This window comes from Marmota flaviventris, chromosome 3 (genome assembly GCF_047511675.1).
Source record: "Marmota flaviventris isolate mMarFla1 chromosome 3, mMarFla1.hap1, whole genome shotgun sequence".
NCBI lineage: Eukaryota > Metazoa > Chordata > Mammalia > Rodentia > Sciuridae > Marmota > Marmota flaviventris.
This window is the reverse complement of record NC_092500.1, coordinates 91,214,189-91,231,557: the sequence shown is the minus strand read 5'-3', so window position 1 is coordinate 91,231,557 and position 17,369 is coordinate 91,214,189.

The following is a 17,369-nucleotide window of genomic DNA, read 5'->3' as shown; positions in this document are numbered from 1 at the left end:
CAAGTCAGCTTCCTAAGTTTCTACATAGCTATATTTATTCTGCTCCTCATTTTGGATACAATATGGGCAGAGGAGCCTATAGGGAAAAAAAGAAATGAATCCATGAGGCAGAGTGACCTAGATTACTTTTTACCTAGATTACCTTTTGGGGTCCCTTGGGCTTATGCTATATCTAGGCCACTTGGTTTGAGTGACAAGCAGAACAATGAATGATACTAAATTGTCTTTAATTTGTGGTGTATGTCATAATAAATTACTCTTATTTTTTTTAAAAGGAGGCTGTGGAGAAGTAGGGCTTAGAATATGGTCTGCTTAGTGACATGTGCTAAAAATAAAAGGAAGGCAGGATTTTTAGAATAAATGGGCATAGCTTAAATAAGGCTTTTTGTGGCAAAAATATCAAATATGGTAGACTCTCCATTTTTCCCCTCCACCATATATATATATATATATATATATATATATATATATATATATATGCAATTTCTTATGAAAATGATTTGCATTCATCTTCAAGAGCTATCCTAACAAAGACCACAGATTGGGTGGCTTAAATAATAGAAATCTATCTTCTCACTTTTCTGGACCCTGGATGTCCAAGATCACCATACCAACAGGCTGTTCTCTCCTGAGGCCTCTTTCACTTGCAGAAGGCCACCTCCTCAGCAAGTGTTTACATGGTCTTTCCTCTGTGTGTGCACATTTCTAGTATCTCTTTGTGTATCCAAATCTTCCTAGGAAGACACCAGCCAGAATGGAATACGGCCCACTCATTTTCAATCAGACTAAAATTGGTTAGGGGCGCTAATATTAAGATCAACTTCTTTATGCTAAAAGTAGAAGCTGAGGGGCTGCCCCCCTATGGCCTAACAGATGCCATGGAAGCTGGGAGTAGAGATTGCCCCCTGCCCCAGCCTGTCTCATCCAGGCTAACTAAATCTGCATGTGTACACGTCCTACCTTTTGTATCACTTTGCTCCCTCCTCTTTAAAAGCTTTGCCTACCCTCCAAGATTTCGAAGATGGAATTTTTGAAACAATAAGTTTCTTCCACCTTCTTCAAAGCTGGTTTTGAATAAAACCTATTTTCCTACCAATTAAACTATTTCTGGAGCAGCAAGGGGTGTGGCCTACTCTTTCCCCACTCCCTCCCCTCAGCCACATCTCCAGGCCCCCAGCATTAGTGCTACCCAGTAACAATTTTAACTTAATCACCTTTTTAAAGGCCCTACTGCAAACACAATCACATTCTGAGGTATGGGGAGGTTAGGGCTTCGATATCCATATTTGGCGAGACATAATTTCCCCATAATATGATTGCTGACTATATCCTTCCAATTTAAGGCCACAGAGCCATCTTAATCAGTAATTGGCTTGATTTGTCACTGCAGAGTTACTTATATTGAAGTGAAGGGAAGAACTAAGCATAATAATGAGAAAATTAAGAATCGTTCCCCAAGGAAACCAGATAAATCGCAGGCTAAGGATCAAGGGTTTGGGTTGTATAGGAATGAGAAAGAAAGAAAAAAAAAAAAAAAAAAGCATGTCTCAAGTTCAAACTAAACCTGGGACAACAAACTCAAGTGCTTTCTGGGCCATGCGGATATCATCAATGAAGTCTGCAGTTCTATATAAAAGAAAAAAGAAAGGGCAAATAGAGGATCCAGATGGTAGTAAACTGGAGAGTGTACGACCTAAAGGCAATCACACTCAATTTTCCCAAGCACACCAGCCAATTTGTGTCCCCTGAACTAGACACTGATGAACCTCTTTGCTACACACTCAAAACATGTCCTTCCAGTACGCCCTGTGACATTACCTCCTTTCTCTCCTTGTTTTTCTCCAAACCTCCAAAAACAGTTCTTTGGTTTGTTGGCAGCCCAAGGCTTCAAGCTGCTGACCTACCGTTGGAAAATTACAGCTGCCAACTCTCCTGTTCCCAGTCAGTGCCGGTCATGAAGGCAATTACTCTCTAACAAGCATGTTCTTGCCTCATTTTCATTCTCTTTGGCCTTACGGACAGCAGCAAGCTTGGGGCCTGAAAGAAACTCCTGGAGCTGAAACTAGAGCATATGCAAACCTGCAGGGTCTATAAAGCACCAAATCCAAGTCAGACGAACAACAGAATCAAGGTCTCATGAATACCACAAGGGAGCAGAAGGTGGCACATTCGGAATCTAAACCAGTGGTTCCTAACAGAGGGTAGTAAGTAGATGACAGTATAGTTTAGATTTATTTAGAAACCCTTTTCAAAGTACACATTTTTACTACTCGCTAACTCTACTAAACTTTAATCACAGGCATAGGATTAGAGCACCAGTTTGGAAGTCCCTCAAACCTCATGTCAAAACTTAATCCCCAAATTTATATATTCATGGTATTTGGAGGAGAGGCCTTTGGGAATTTATTGGGATTAGATTAACTCATCAGGGTGTATCCCCCATGGTGGGACTGATGGGCATATGAGGAAGAGAGACCTGAGGTGACACACTCAGTCTCACCACATGTGATGCCCTCCAGTATATTTTGAAATAGCAAGAACATCCTCAGCAGATGTCAGCACCTTGATATTGGACTTGCTAGCACCAAGAACTGAGAAATAAATTTCTTTTCCTTATAAATTACCCACTCTGTGGTATTAAGGGATAGCAATAGAATAAGACAGCAGCCAACAGAGTCTTAGGGAATAAAGGAATCAAGACAAGGTATAGAGGAAAGTATATTGTTTGGTCATAGCTACTCTAATCATCCTTTTAGTCTGGCAGTAATAAGAAATAAAACTTAGCTCCCTTTTCCTTGTGTTTCCTTTCTAAGAGAAAACCTGTTAGTGTAACTTCTGGTCTACCCACTCTTTTAATCACTACACCTCAAGAGGCTTGAAAAGATTCATCTTATTGGTTAGTTTTGGAAACAGAAGGTGGAAACTATCTTAATCAGTTTCAGTTGCTATAACAAAATACCATGGATTGGGTAGTTTATACAACAAACATCTCTCTCACAGTTCTGGAGGCTAGGAAGTCCAAGATCAAAGTGTAAGAAGATTGACTCTCTGGTGAGAGTCTTGTTCAAGAGTCATAGACTCACTTTTCATTAGGTTTTCACATGGCAGAAAGAAGGCAAGAGAGCTCCCTCTGAGGTCCCTTTATTAAGGGCACCAATCCCATTTAAGAGGGCCACACCCTTTTGATCTAATCACCCACAAAGGCCCTGCCTCTTAAACCCACTATATGAAAGGTTAGAATTTTAACACGTGAGTTTGTGGAGGGATAAGAACAGTCAGTCCATTTCACTGGCATGCTGAATTCAGCTCTGACCTGCTTCCTTTTTAGGAAACAGCTTGCCCAGAAACAGCATAGGTTACTCTGCTGGCCAGTCCTACCCAATAGTGCAAATAGAGGTGGTGTGTCTGTCTTGGTCCAACGTTGCATTGTGTCTGTTTGAATAAACCTAACTCTGGGTTTCAATATTAGTAAGGTTGCCTGAATAACAGATTTAAAGCCATACCCCCTAAACCAGTGTCAATATTGACAGTTATATTTTGTCCTCTGTCATTCTTTTATTTATCATTTTGTTCAGAGCCTGAGGATACAAAACTACCCATTAGTGAAATCAAATCTGGAGACTTTTGTTGTAACAATAACAAAATATGAAAATACCCTCTGGAGCTGGGCACGGTGGCACATGCCTGTAAATCCCAGCAGCTCTGGAGGCTGACACAGGAGTATCGTGAGTTCAAAACTAACCTCAGCAAAAGCGAGGTGCTAAGCAACTCAGTGAAACCCCTCTAAATAAAATAGGGCTAGGGATGTGGCTCAGTGGTTGAGTACCCCCGAATTCAATCCCCAGTACTCTCTAAAAAAAGAAAGAATATGTCCTGTGGAGAATGAGAGTATGAGTAGATTTAGGGCTCTTCCATAACAGGCAATTTCCCTGATACCAGTATGAGTAAATATAAGGACAAATGTACACATATACCTATGCACATATACACACACAGAGATATAGCGTCTCCTCTATCAAAGCAGAGCCTATAATATTTTAAGACACCAACTAGTATTTTTGTATACTAAACTCATCACAATACAATGATTTAATTCTGTATCATCTACCTGCATAACAAATCTCTTTAAAATTCATTTCAAATTACAAAACAAACTCATTTGAAAACTCATCTTCTAAGATCAAATTATACATCAAACTTAAAGGTTTTTCCTCATTGCTTTAAAAAGTATATTGAATCTTTCTAAAGTCCATCAAATATTTTCAAAGTTGATACAAAACACACTAATGCTGAAGGACCTCAAGGCCCCAGGCCCAACATTAGGAAATCCAGCCCCTGTGCCTTGAAGCTGCAGGATGCTTTCTTACCCAGCCCCCATGTCAAAACCCCACCAGTTGCACATAGCATTTCAAGTCTTGCACAATGGCAACCACAAGATGTTCCATATAGATAACCCCGGGAGGGCCAAACTTGAGCAAAAAAAAACAAGTTTACCCCCCAGGTGACCCCGCTGCTGGATTCAGGGAAACCAATAGAAAGGCTGCTGCTGTGCTAAGCTGAAAACTAACCCCCTGCTCCCTATAAAAGATCTGTGCCCCAGAGCCCGGTGTGTCAGTTCACTGAAGCTCCGGCTGAGGTTTCGCTGAGCACCCGCAGGCGCCTGTGTATCAATAAACTTGCCTCTTGCTTTTGCAGCCAGTGTCTCGTGTGGTTCGTTCCGGGTTTGGGATCTGTGGATCTTTCAATGCAAAGTGAAACATATTTCAATATGACTAAAATAATGTAAATTTGTAAGAAAACTGGCTGAAACAGTAACCTACTTGGTTAAATCAGCAGGTGAGATATATACTATCATTTACCAAAGGACAGAAATTCACTTATGTCTGGTTTCAAAAAAAAATGTGAAAGAAAAATAACCTCACAATTAGGGGTAATCAATGGAGTTATTGCCGGTGAGGGTGAGATGACTCAAAGGCAAGTCTACATAGGCTTGTTTTGGATGGTGAAGTCCCTCAAAAGAATGAGGACACATTTTTTTTAAGTAAAATCAAAAAGACATCTTGGAAAATATAAGATTCTGGGTTGAAGAATCTTAACGTCAAGAATTAAGGACAAAGAAAGAAGTTATAGGTTTCCTCACACACTCAGAGCATAACTCTTGCAAAGCACTGCACCAAAGTTAAGTAGCAGCTCATAGGAAAAGGGGTGTGTGGATGCCCAGAGATGGCCACTCTGAGGTATAAGTGTCCCCATAATCAATCCTTCCACTGAAAGATACAGTAGACCCCAGACTGGGAGCTTCCACAATGTAAATCAATGGATTTCTATTTTTCTAGAACTGAATGTCTCCCAGTTCTTGAACCACATAAGCCAGGAGAATCTAAGTTATCACCAGGATCACCCTTCTTGACAATCTTGATGAATGGCAACCAAATGGAGAAATGTTACACTGCATTAATTACATTGCTAATTTGTAAGACTATGTCACAATCTATGGCACTCCACTGTCTGCATATTGGATAGTTCTGTCAGCATGGCACTACCCAGTCTAAGGCTGGGAATTACATCTTCCAGAATATTCTTCCTGTTATGTCCTGGGATAAAGCTAGCTGATAGAGGTGAAATTTGCAAAAGCAGAAGTGCAAATGACACCATTACCCTTGGAAAGATCAGAGCAATCAGACATGGTAACAGACAGGATAAATGTGCCTAAGAACTTCAGCTTTGAGCTCATTTTCTCAACTTCTGGCCATGCCACCAAATACTTGACTATATTTCCCATGAAGGTGGTCATTTTCATAGATCTCCTCACAAGCTACTCTCCTACATTTTACTTTCCCACACATATATAAATTCCAGTTTCCAAAGTAAATCCCATTGTTAGTGATTATGTTATTCAGTAAACCCTGGTAATTCATTTTTATATGTATTTGATAGATATAGTTACAGAAGAACAGAATCTCAGGTAAGTGAATCTGAAATTTGTTCTCTGTTCTAATAAGATGTGAAGGCAATTGGGAGTCCTGTTGCTAATAGTAAATAGGACAATAAGAGTCCACAACATCCAGTGGCAAAAGTTACTTGATTATGACTTGAGCACGTCTGCAACTGAGTGCCTATAAAAGTCAAGGCTTTGGGTAGTTAAGTTGCTGCATCATCTGATCCTAAATTGGAAAAGAAGAAAATAAAGACTGTGGAGTTCCTTGTCTGTTAATAGAACTGGAAGAAAGAAAATTATCACCAGGGAGCTTAAAATTTCCCAATCATGACACAGCTAAGGATCCGGAAAACATTTATGATTCCCTGGAAGAAATCTTTATCCCTTGTGCACACAGGATCGATAGTTCTAAAAATTCAATGTCGGAATCTACAGATGACTGAATTATAATGCATATTGAATTCCTGACTTTAAGAGGTCTCTTATATTAATGTTTAGGTATTGATTGGAAAAATAATGGAGTTCTAGAAGATTGGGCAAATTCAGAATATTTGGGGACTTCAAACATCCAAATTTTGCTCAATATCTTTGTCCAAAAGAGCAGTTTTTTAAATTTGTTCTAGTTAGTTGTACTTGGCAGTAGAATGCATTTTGACACATCATACATAAATGGAGTATAACTTCTCATTCTTCTGGTTGTACAAGATGTTCAGTTAACAGGTTATGTAATCATATATGTACATAGGGTAATAATGTCCAATTAATTCTACCAACCCCCATATCCCCTTATCTCCCATCACTCCCCTCTGTCTGATCCAAAGTACCTCTGTTCTTCCATAGCCCCTCGCCTTATTGTGAATTACATCTGCATATCAGAGAAAACATCAGCCTTTAATTCTTTGATATTGGCTTATTTCACTTAGCATGATACTCACCAATTCAAAAAGAGGAACTTTTCATCTCTCTTCTGAAGAGATTGGCCTTCCTTTACCTGAAGTTTGCAATGACTTTTCCCAAGGTCATGACCTTGCAAGAGAATTATGATCTTCCTCAAGATCCATCCCCACCAACTCTCATTGCTCCTACAAATATAATCAGTCTCAAGTCATAGTCCCAGGGAGCTATTTCTAAAATATAGCCCAGAAAGAGGTCCAGTGAATCCCCAATTAATTACTAAAACTTATGAACTTATACTGATGGAAACCCAGGGAATAAATATGGATGAGGATTTTAGGGAGGTCAGATCAGGATGGCAAAATTTAATATTGGATTGGTCTACACTGGTTCATAAGGTGCACTAACCAGAGATTTTTGGATTATGTTATCTTGAGCACCTTGACATGAGTTTAACAGTTCACCTAAATTGTACCCAAAGGCAGCCTGAGCAAATAAAATTGCCAATATTTCTCTAGGATATTGGTATATACTACATAAGATGTTATCCTGAAGTACATTTAGATCCTCATCTACTATCTGCCTGTGTCTTCTACTGGAAGATTCCAGATGATACTCTCTTTACTAAAAGTCTTAAGAAATTGGAGATGCAGCCCATCTTGAAACACTCTGAGGTTACTGGAATGACAGGAGGAGGTGCTTCATTTGACTGGGCTCCCTGAATTCAGTGGGGATGACTGGATCCTAGAGGGCTTAGGAATAAGTGACAGCACTTTATCTCCAGAGACAGGTATTGTGGCTATGGAAATAAGTTTTCACCTACAGAGTTCTCTGGTGTTCACTAGTTAATCATTCTGCCATTAGGACTAATATACTTGGAGACTCTTAAAGTTGAACATTGTCTTGTTTTGGTGAGCAGAAGTCTGTCTTAAATCACATCCATAGAGACTTATGGCTCCTCAGCCAATTTCCAGACTTTACTTCGTTACCAAACCCAGATCCCCTTAAATAGAGAAAAACTTAGTTCCCCTTAAAGATGATCCTGCCCTTTAAAATTCATAATGTAGATGTTCCCCTAATACCTTCCTAAAAGGACCGGCAGTCATATTTACCAGAGTAACTATTCTTTGGAGAAAGAAAATTTCCCAAAGTTTTCAAAGATATTTGTTCAATAGTTCTGAACCAACATGAATTCCCAAGAACCCAAAACTCTAATGGGGTCTACCAGTCAGAATACAAAATAACAGAAGTCAGGTGATTAGAGCAACTTGGGCTTGGTTCCCTCCCAGAGTGGACTTGGTGATTTGCCATGGTTATTTCCCCAGTTCCATATTATAGCTGCCAGAATAACTGCTATGGTTTGACTTATGTCCCAAAACTCATATTTGTATCCCTAACTCCTAGTACCTCAGAATGACTATATTTGGAGATATGGCCTTTAAAGAGATAATTAAGTTAAAATTAGGCCAGTTAGGATGAGCCCTAATCCGATCTGGCTGGTGTGATTTTAAGAAAATTGCTTAAAACATCCAGAAAGACACCAGAAATGTATACGTTCAGAGGAAAGGCCATCTGAGGACTCTGGGAAGATTCCATCTACAAGCCTGAGAGAGAATCCTCAGGTGAGACTTAACCTGCCAAAACCTTGATCTTGAACCTATAGCCTGAAAAACCATGAGGTAACTAATTTCTGTTATGTAGGTCACCCAGTCTGTGTTATCATGTTATGGCATCTCTAGCAAACTAATACAATAACTATATTGGTTCCCTGAAGGGTATTAAGGAAAAAGCAAGTAAAAACTTCTATAACTGATTCTACCTATAAAAACAGTAAACATTCCTGCAAGGATTGTAAAAATGAGTACCATCAACAAGAACTCGAAGAACCGAGGGGTGATTAATCCTACAAATTCCCATTTGATTCACCTGTGTGAACTGTGCAGAAGATATATAGGTCTTGGGAAACAACAATGGACTACTGTAAACATAATCAGGTGTTGGCCTCACTTATGGTTGCTGTTCCAGAAGTGTTATTTGTTTTTAAGGTGGAGCAAATAAACACAGCCCTGGCTTCTTAGTTTTATAGCTACTGATCTAGAAAGCATTTTTTTCTTTATACCCAAAGACCAAAAGAAACAGTTTCCTTTCAGTCTGAAAGATCTGCTATGTACCTCTCTATCTGAACTCAAGGGTATACATCAATTCTCTAGCCTTCAGTCATTATCTAGTCCCAACAATTTTCATCACTTTCCCTAATACAGGACATGATGTACTACACTGATAGTATCATGAAAATTGAACCTGAAGACAGAAAAAAAACACTAAATTTTGGTAGGAAACATACCTGCCAGAGGGTGGGGAGTAAATACTAGAATTTTAGAAGTTGCCTATAGTTTCTAGAAGTTCAGTGGTCTGGGATACGTTAAGTTGGCCCCTTTAAGATGAGCTTATTGCTGATCTTGTACTTCCTACCAAACCAAAAAGCAAGCACAAAAACAAATGAGCCTCTTTAGATTTGGAAATTCATATAGTCATCATTTGAGCAGACTCTCTGACCCATTTTGTATAGAGGTGAAAGGAAGAGAAGGCTCTGCACCTATTCCAGGCTATCAGAGCTGTTGTACTGTTTGGGCCCAAGGTCCAACAGTGCTAAAACAATGTGGTATGAAACCTATGGCTGGCCATTATAAAATACATCACAATAAAGGCTTTTAGTATTTTGGAGCGAAGTTATCCCATCTTTTACACTTAAGTTTCTCCTTTTGAGAAATTGCCTCTGGCTTGTTCATGGGCCCTCATAGAAATTGAATGCTTGAACATGAACCACCAATTTGTTATTCAATTCGGTTACTCATCATTAACTGAGAATTATCTAAATGACCAATCTTATTGACAGAAGTGACTGGTTAACAAAGGAAAAACTTGAATCTGTTTTACAGATAGTTCTATATAGCATACAGGTACCACCTGAAAGTGGCAGGTTAAAACACTGCAGACCCACTTTGGGGTAATGGTAAAGAGTACTGGTGAAAGGAAATCTTTCCAGTGGGCCAAACTTTGAGCATTGAACTGGACATTCCTTTTAGCTGGAAGGAAAGATTGCCAGAAGTAGAAATCTACCCTGATTTATGTGCAGTAGCTAAAAATTTCTCTAGCTGGTCAGAGATATGGAAAAAACACAATTGAAACATTTACAACAAGGAGGTCAGGGGAAGAGTTATTTGCCTTTCAGATTTGGCAATTAGTGTGAAGATATTTGTGCTTCATGTAAATGCTCACTGCAAAATAAAATAAGCAGAGGAAGGTCCTAATAATCAAGTCGAAAACAGGACCCTATCATGGAGGTTAGTCACTCACTCTCCAGCCACCTCTGTGGTTCCCACCAGGATCTTGCACTAAATAGCAACAGCAAAAGGTGTAGAGATTTACAGAATTCAGCAACTTAAGTTTCCATTCAATAGAATCAATCTGGCTTCCGCCACAGCAGAGACCAACACTGAGCTCTAATATGACAGCTAAAGGTAGGTTGATTCATTTAAAAAATTCTACCAGGAAAGAGGCAGCAATTTGTTTCATTCGTTTTGATGTGTGTTTGCCCGGTCCTCAATATTTCTGCCAAAACCACCATTTGTTAACCAATAGAATACTTTACTTACCTTAACAGTATCCCAATCAATATCCCAATGTCTGAAAAAAAGTGGTCACTTTACAGTGAACTAGATTCATTATCAAGGAATCCCCTTGTCTTACCAGGTTCTCCTTCACTCTGAAATGGCAGACTTAAGGATGTAATGAAATGACCTGAAGACTTGGTTTTTACATCAACTGTACAACCCACTTTGAAGCTTGGGTACTGTTTCTAGGAGTCAAGATATCTTCTTATCCAGTGACCAAAATGTGATAGTCTCTCTACCAAAGCCAGGATTCATGACCTAGGAATCAAGCAGTCAAATATTAGCAATTCTTCTCACCATTATACATAATGATCCACTAGCAAAAAATTTTCTTTTTGCATCTTCACAACTTTGAATTATCAATATAGAAGTTTTAGTTTCCAGAAGATTGCTTCTGCCAAGAACACAGTAATAGTTCCATGGAACTGGAAACTGAGATTGCTAACAAGACACTTTAGGCTGAAATAATAGGCAAAGAGAGGAGTTGCTATACTGTCTGTAGTGATTGATTCTGACTATGAAGGGGAAATTCAGATTCTACTTGTACTATGTGGTCCATGAGTGTGCTTGGAACCTTGAAAATTCTCTGTAGTGACATTTAGCCTCTCACTTTCTATAGTAAAAGTTCATGGACCATTACAAAAAAACCAATACAGTCAAGAAAGTTCATATCAGAGATGCTTTGGAATTAATGTATGCTATCATGAGGAACTTTGACCAGCTCAAGTCTTTGCTAAGGGCAAAGAGAATATGGAAAAAGGAAAAGAAGAACAAACTTTTGAATACCAGCTTCAAATATTTATGAATATTTATACCCTTATTTGGATATAAATAGTATAAATATATTCAAATAGATAAGAACCCATTTCCTCTCTTCAATTTATCCACTACCTAACTCAAAGTATTAATAATGATTAGCCCCGTATTTCAGAAGTTAGTTACAATTTATCAGATGGCGATAGTGAGTCAGCTAGAAGAAGAATGGACATCACCAAGATGTAGAAAATGGTCTGTGGAACTTTCACTTCCTCTCTTAAAAGCAAACTTGATGTATTTCGTATTTCATTGTGTTGTTCAGATGCATGATTCTTCTATTATCATTATTCGGAAGTTAAATATGGTTAAAAGAGTAGTCCATGAATGCAAAAATGAAAAAGCAGTAGTTTGGGGGAAATTATATTTTGTCTATTGTTATATTCTCTAAGTATATTCTGGATTAGGGTTCACCAGGACAGAAATGTATAAGTTCAGTAAGCAGAAGGGAAGCAGAAGCCATTATTTTCAACAGGCCCTGATTATCAGAACTAGTAACAGATAGAAGTAGAGATGCCCAGAAAACTCCAGATTCCTGCTAGTCTTCCTTGCTCCTGGACTGAGAGGCCCCAAACCAACTCCTTAGTGGTAGGTAGCATCTTCCACTGGCTTCTCCAAAGTTCCTCTTTCATAATCCCACTCCTGTGACCATACCTACAGCATTTAGAACTTTCCTACAAGCTCCATATTTTCACCAAAGTATCATGCGAGAGGTTTCAAAGCCCTTTATATTCTTAAAAACTACTGAAGACCCCAAAGAACTTTAGTATACTTGGGTTAGATTCACAAATATTATAAATTTTAACTGAAAAGATTTTAAAACACAATACACATATACACATATTCCCATCCTAATATATGAGCTCAAACTGTGTAGCTTCTGAAACCCACACTATACCTCATGAAAAATTTAAAATGCAAAGGGGAAATACAGCCTAGTACTATTATTAAAATAGTTTTGATCTAATAAACATCCAAAAAAAATTACTGGAGGCCCATGAAAAGGTTTCAAGGATGCCAGTGTGTCCCCAGACTTGATTTTGAGAACCTGTATTCAAAGATGATGTGATTATGACTTTTTTGATCCTATGACTGTTCTTCCAGCCCTTCTGTACCTCTCTGACATTTGCCAAAGTTTTCATTTCTACAGAAAATCTCTTGTTCCCATAATACTTGTATAAGTTTGCTAGAGCTACCAAACACACACACACACACACACACACACACACACACACCACTTATGTAAGATCTTAAAGTTATGTAAGATCTTAAATTCCTCTTAAAAGCTCATGTTTTGAAGTCTTGGTCCTCAGCTGGTAGATTATTGAGAGGTGGTGGAAATTCTAGGAGGTGGGTCTAGTTAAAGGAAATAGGTTACTGGGAGTGTACCCTTGACGGGGACATTGGGACCCTGTTCCTTCCTTTTCTTTCTACTTTGTAGCCATTATGAGGTAAGTAGCCTTTGTACTACACGCTCCCCATTATGATGTTTTGCATCACCACAGGCCCCAAACCAACAAGGCCAAGAAACCATGAACCATAAGCCAAAAAAACCCTCTGAAACCATAAGCTAAAATAAATCTTTCCTCCTTTAAGTTGATTTCTCTTGGGTATTTTGCCACAGTGATGAAAAACTAACAACCAAAGACTGAATGGTTTAAACAACAAATTTATTCTCCAGTTATGGACACTGAAGTCCAAGATCAAAGTATCTGTGTGGTTGGTTTCCTCTGAAGTCACTCTCTTTGGTTTGCAGACGGTCTTTCCTCTGTGTACTATGTCTCTAGTGTTTTTCTGTATGTCCAAAGAACTGCTATATTTTGAAATTTTTGTTCCCTCTAAAATTCATATCAACACTTAATTCCTGATGCAACAATATTGGGAGGTGTAGACTTTGGAAGGAAATTGGTTCATGAGGAGAAAATGGAATTATGTGACTTTATAAAAGGGTTTGATTGAGGAAGTGAACTCCTTTTGCTTTTCTGCCTTCTGCTATATGAGGACACACTTTTCCTGCCTTCCAAAAGTTGCAGTGTCCCCAGTGCCATCTTGGAAGCAAAGACCAGACCGGCACCAAACACCAAATGCTAGTGCCTTGATCTTTAACGACTGTCCTCCAGAAAAAAATAAATTTCTGTTATTCATAATTATCCAGTCTCAGGTATTTTGTTAGAGCACCATAAGTGGGCAAAGACAAAGGTCCACCCTAACAGCCTCATTTTAATTTAATCACCTCTTTAAAAGTCCTACCTCCAAAAGCACTCACAGGGATTAGGGCTTCAATATGTAAATTCTGGAGTATAGCATTTAGACTATAATACTTCTTTTGAATACTTAATTTTCTTGATGAACCCTGAATAAAATTTTCATATGCACAGCTTCACTATTTAGCTAGATGGAATGAATAGTATAAGACCTATAAGGCCTATAGTAAACATATTATAGTCACAAATGGTCATATTGTCATAAATGGTTTTCTCTCACATGTAACAATGCGTATGTGAGAGAGAGAGAGAGAGACTGTGTACCAGTATACAATAATGATCCTCCATGAATTATGCTTCCTTCTATTGGGTAGTCTCATTATACATTGAAAACTGGCTAATTCTGTGGTTCATTTTAATAAAAACTGCAGCAAAATGATACTGTATCAGTTTCAGGCATAAGTCTTAAGAAGACTAGGCAGTCTCTGCTTTGTACATTTGGAAACCCTGAACCATTGTGTTAAATACAGCAATCATGGAATAAAGGGAATTATGTTAGTAAAAGAGAAGCCAAATTTTATAGTACGTTGAATTTCCAACCTAAGTCTCAATAATCTCATTTGGTGAATCTCGGTTTTCTACAAATTGCTTCTAAAAGGGAAGAGTTTTATTTGACTAATATTGAGTGAAACAAAATGGCTATTGTCCATTTTTCTTGGAGGTTTACAAACTCAAGGTATCTTTTAAAGTAGAGTTGGGAGATTGGTAGAGGCTCTCGATTAAATTGTTATAAATTTCAAGGATATCTACATGATGAGGACATTTAATAAAATAAATCAGTGTGAAAGTAACTTTTTTAAAATCCACTTTTTATAGCATTAATCCTCCTGTGAGACAATAATCTCCAGACATAATAAATGAGGAAAAAGAATGACAATCTAACTTTGAATTTATTCTCTTCTCTCTCCACATTAATTTCTTCTTAAACATTTTAAAATTCTCAAAGTGATATGAAACCCATGATAAAACAGCCCTGAAGCTTATTTAAAAAATACTTTGTTCATATTATTAAATTATGGATTATTGTTTCTCTGCATATTTATTTACTAGTGAACTAAAGGTTAACACTCTCTGTCTGTAAATTAAATGGATTTGTAATTAGAGCCCTTGTTTAATTTGCTTTAAAGATCATTCCTGTTTATGTGTGGACCACAATTGCATTTTTAAATGTAATTGCTTCTAAATCCCAGAGGATGCTAATGTAGATTCAGCCCAATACATTTTAATATCAAGAATTATGATTAAGGATTAACAATGTAAATTTTTGTAAAGAAAGCTACAGAAAAGTTTCTCTGTGACCCTCCTGTTGGTGGCTGTCAGTTACCTGTTGCTCAGAACTTAACCTCCAGGAGCCCTAGAACCTGGTGTACCTGCAACAGCTCCCCCAGTCACATTCATCAGAGAATGTGGGCTAGAATACAAACTCTTCAGCATGTTAGTCTCCCCACACAGTTCCCAGGGGAAGAAGGAAAAAATAATAATTATTCCAATTCAAGCAGTTCCTATTTTTCATCTCCGTATTGGACCTCTCCAAAAAGTTATCTTCAAAAGTTAGGGGAGAATTTAGATTGAGCCCAGGATATTTTGATTATTTTGGGGCACATGGGTCAGCCATGTACTGAAGCAAAATAGTTTATCCAGACTTTTCACATCACAGAGTGCCACGAGCCAGACCGCAGGGAGGCTCAGTGCCTGCACAGTGACCATTTCTGGAGTCACTGTGTCACAGGGCAGGACTGAGAAAAGGAAATTTGTTTTTACTTGCACTCTTCTCAGAGGAAACTGCTTGTAGATGGAGAGAATAAACACCTCCAAAAAGGGGATGGAAAGTTAAGGGAAATTTAATGTCCTTGGGCCTTGCAGGCTCTGCTTTCCTTCTAAGAGGCTGCATCTGATTGGCCATGGGGCTTTGTTTTTGTATATTCTTTTGCTAAGAAGGGAATGCAAATTTCAGGCCAGAACTGACTTTCTGGTGGTTATTGCAGAGGAGCTTAAAACTGCCACAACTGGCTCTTTATCTTCTCTCGCTCCTTATTCAGTAGCTTCTTAAAATAAAATTTGAAAGGATATTCAAAGAATAACAATTTGGGCTTGAGATGTAGCTCTGTAGCAGAGACCTTGCTTAGCATGCACAAGGCCCTGGGTTCAATCCCCAGCTCAACAACAACAAATAAAGTAGCAATTTGAAGAATCAATACATTATTTAAGCTGTCCATGGAGTCCCCTGTCTGGTTTTGGTTCTGCTAGCTTTACCATAGCATGAAGAAATTAAATATGACAGGTGATCCCTGTCAGCTTCAATATGTTAGACACTCCTCATAACCCCCTCAAGAGAATAAGTGTTGGTGCAAGGATTGCGACTCAGTACAGCACTTTCCTAGCACATGTGAGGCACTGGGTTTGATCCTCAGCACCACATAAAAATAGATAAACTAAAGGTATTGTGTCCATCTACAACTAAAAATCCTTTAAAAAAGAAAAATAAAAGAAAGAAAAATTACTATACTGAAATGTTTAAATCCAGAAGTACTTTACTAAAAACAGCAATGTGAACTGCACAAGATGGCATATGCCTATAATCCCAGCTAATCAGGACACTGAGGCAGAAGTTTAAGAACAGCCTGGGCAACTTAGACCCTGTCTCTAAAAATAAAAAGGGCTGGGGACATAGTTCAGAGTTTTCCTGGGTTCAACTCTTGGAACTATAAGAAAAAGAAATCAGCTATGTAACTAGTACCATTTTATGGAGTTAAAATGAGGAATATACAGTATAGCCCTTCCCATCAAAGAGCATAGCATCTACTTAGAAAACCAAGATTAAATTAAGCCTTCACCAAATCTTTGGCCATTCTGTAAGAAACCTCTGTTCTTTAAGTGGCTGTTATGGAATATGGAACCCATCAAAGCAGAATTATTGTAGCAATGGGTCTCCCCTGTATGTGTGTGTGTATGTGGGAGAGACAGACAGACATGGAACTTCTCAAATATAGTGACCTCGCACCCAAATTATAAAGGCACCTAAATTATAAAGGTATTTACAGTAAGCAAATTTTAGCTACAGAGACAGGAGAGCCTGTGTACACAGATGCAAAAAATGAAAAGGAGGGGAAAATTCCCTCAGAAACTTAATCATGCTGTACCCCCTACCTGGATAATTAAGGGGGAAATGAGAAAACTGTTTCTGCAATTTTGCCTTTTTTAGATAAATTAGCAGGATAATTGCCTTGACTCCCCTCTTCCCCCAGTGGGTGGAGACACAGCTGGGCTCTGTGTAGAAGCCAAGCCAATCTTGATCCAAATGAAGGGTGAATCACAGTAGGGTTGCAAAATTAGTCTCTACTCTCTGCTCTTCTTGCAATTTGCCTTTATAGAAGACCTTTGTTTTGGGGCTGGGATGTAATTAAAGCTTATCAAATTATCCCACCCATTTCCCTATGCACAGTCAAACTCTGTATTATGTTTCTTACTCACTTATCCAGGTGCCTTTAAAATTTTTTTTCAAGTACTATTTTTTTTAAATAATTCTTGAAGAGATCTGTATCCTTCACAATCAAAGCCTTATTTCTGGTTGTACCCAGAATTTGCCCATAGTTTTGCTATAATCTAAAGGTTTAGTGTCTTCATTCATTCATTCAATCATATTTATTGAATAAATTAACCTATAAATGTGTGTTGAACGAGAGAGTGAGTGACTCCCCTTAATTCTGGAACCAATATGGAGGCTGAGCGACATAAACTTCTGTTCTTTATAAATTACCCAGTCTCAAGTATTCTGTGAAAGCAGCA